The sequence below is a fragment of the Triticum aestivum genome, chromosome 5D (genome assembly GCF_018294505.1).
Source record: "Triticum aestivum cultivar Chinese Spring chromosome 5D, IWGSC CS RefSeq v2.1, whole genome shotgun sequence".
Lineage (NCBI taxonomy): Eukaryota > Viridiplantae > Streptophyta > Magnoliopsida > Poales > Poaceae > Triticum > Triticum aestivum.
This window is the reverse complement of record NC_057808.1, coordinates 437,124,261-437,126,773: the sequence shown is the minus strand read 5'-3', so window position 1 is coordinate 437,126,773 and position 2,513 is coordinate 437,124,261.

Below are 2,513 nucleotides of genomic sequence, written 5' to 3'. Positions count from 1 at the left end.
TTTGCCCCCAGCCTTGGATCAAGTTGTGAAGGAGCTGGTTCGTGATCAAATTGTCCGGTATGTTTAAAGTTGTCAATGATATTAGTCCACGACATGCTTGCCATGGCTTTCTTGAGCTGGTTTGTGATCGCATTGTCTTGTCTCTTTAACCTCTGGGCGGTTGTCTACGAACTGCAGGTATCTTAGTTTGTTGTACAAGATTCAGGATGTTTGGCAAACTAATGAAATATAATTATACCACGACCAAGATGTAATTGATGGATAATTCTATGGTATCGATCTTTCTGTAGAAACTAGGGAATATGGAGTACCTTGATTGTGGGGGTGCCACCGGTCGATCAATGTTGTGAGAGCCGAGTGAATGAGCATTGACGGCTATCTTTTGAACTGAAGCATGAAACCTAATAGTCATGCTCTCCTGAAGTACGGAGTGTAGCGCTCGTCATATGCATTTGAACTGCCTTCGTGTGGCCCCTCATCCGCGATGGGGGTAGCATCTGTCAAAATGTAAGGGATTGCGATCGATTGTAAATCACTTAGTGATTTGGATTTTTTAAAACGACCTTGACTTTGGTAGTTATCAGCGAAAAATTCAAACTCGATAGTTTTTTGAAACCCTAGCCCGAATTGTAGTAGTTTTATGCTATTTACTCCCGAGAGTTTTTCTCAGCGGATAAGGGCTAACTCCAATGCACGGGAGCAAACCGATGTTCATTTTGTCCGAATTGTGTCCGTTTACATCGGCAAAAGGCACATGAGCTTCTGGATGTGGTTGTCCGGCCGTCGGTGCGCCCAACCGGCCGCCACATCTCAAAATTTTGTCCGCTTTTAAGCTTTTAAATTTCGACCCAAATAGATATTGCAAATATTTTAAAATGATATATATTACATAAACATCCACAAAGTCTTAAGGTTGCACATTCAAACTAAACTTTAAATAAAGAAGATTAAAAAACTAGTTTTAGGGTCGTCGCCATCGTCTTCAGTCACCGTCGTCCTTGCCATCCATTGTGAGGTCGATGTAGGGCGGTGGTTGCCATTGCTGGGCTGGCGGCCCCTGCGGCAGCTGCAAGGCGGGAGGTGCCTGCACCACTTCTGGTCATGGCGAGGACAGTGACCATGCGTCGGCGCCCACCCACGCGGGTGGCGCAGACACATACTCCGGCGTGCAGGGCACCATCTCCGTCCACATCCAGGACTGCCCCACCAATGCCACGCCGGGGTGGCTCCTCCTGCACCTCCTCAATGGCCTCCTCCTTGACCTCCAGCTCCGGGATGGCGATGTCGCCTACAGCGGTCAGAGCCACCATCTCGTCGAGGCCCTCCCATTGGGCTCCGGTATAAATTATTATTATTAGTAGTAGTTGTGTAGTAGTAGGTATAGGTAGATTCATGTTTCTAGGAACAAAAGCCTCATGCATTCTCTCATGGTACAATTCTTCAAAGATTCAAGCGGGTAGTTGGGATCGCAGCTAGTGCATTTAGGACAACTCCAACTGGCTTACGCAAATGGACGCCGACGCAAACGGGCACATTTTTGACTTCTTGTTCGTTTTTTGTCAGTTTGGCCCGTTGAGCGGACGTGTGTGTCCGATTTTGGATTTGGGTTGGTCGGTGCACCCAACGCGGCCAACGCATTAGTCCATGTGGTCTTAAAAAATAATTAAATTTAAAACATGCTAAATTAATAAAACATAATTAATTATAAAAACCGCGGGCCAAAGTCCACTTCAAACATTAATAAAAACTAAAAAAGATGCCACCTCCCGGCCGCCCTGGCCCGAAGTCCTCGGCGTCGCCCTCGTCACTTGAGCGATTGAGGTCGAAGAACACCGATGACGTAGCCCATGGGAAGGCCTACTGGTAGGCCGCCAACACCGCCTGCTCCGACGTCTGTTGTTGCGGCAACTCTGCTGCCCCCTGTGCCCACTGCTGCCGGCGCTCCTCCATCTCGCACTCCAGCTTCAAGTGTCGCTCCCCGTTGCCCCCTTCCTCCGCCTGCGGGCGGGCCCTCCAGTGCGTGAGGTAGGCTGTCTCCTACTCCCTCCGTTTCTAAATATTTGTCTTTCTAGAGATTTCAACAAGTGACTATATACGGAGCAAAATGAGTGAATCTACACTCTAAAATATGTCTATATACATCCGTATGTGATAGTTCATTTAAAATCTCTATAAAGACAAATATTTAGGAACGGAGGGAGTAGTTCTCTGTCGTGCCCAGCCACACAGGCGGCATGCTGACCCACTTCCACACGACACCCTGTCACTAGTATGTCTCTGTGACAGCGGGTGGTGCCGGTGTGGGCTCAGGCTTGGGCTGCAATGGTGGAGGCGGCGGTGGTCGAGGGTAGACTTTAGTTCCCGCCCCTAGGAGCTGGAGCGCCTCCCCGAGGCGTCCTCCTCTCGCTTGGACTCCTCGAGGGTGTGCTGGTAGGCCTCCTCTAATGCGTCCTGGTACGCCTCCTCGTAGTCCTGCGCCACAACCAGGGGCGGCGCTGCAAAGCCGGTTTCGA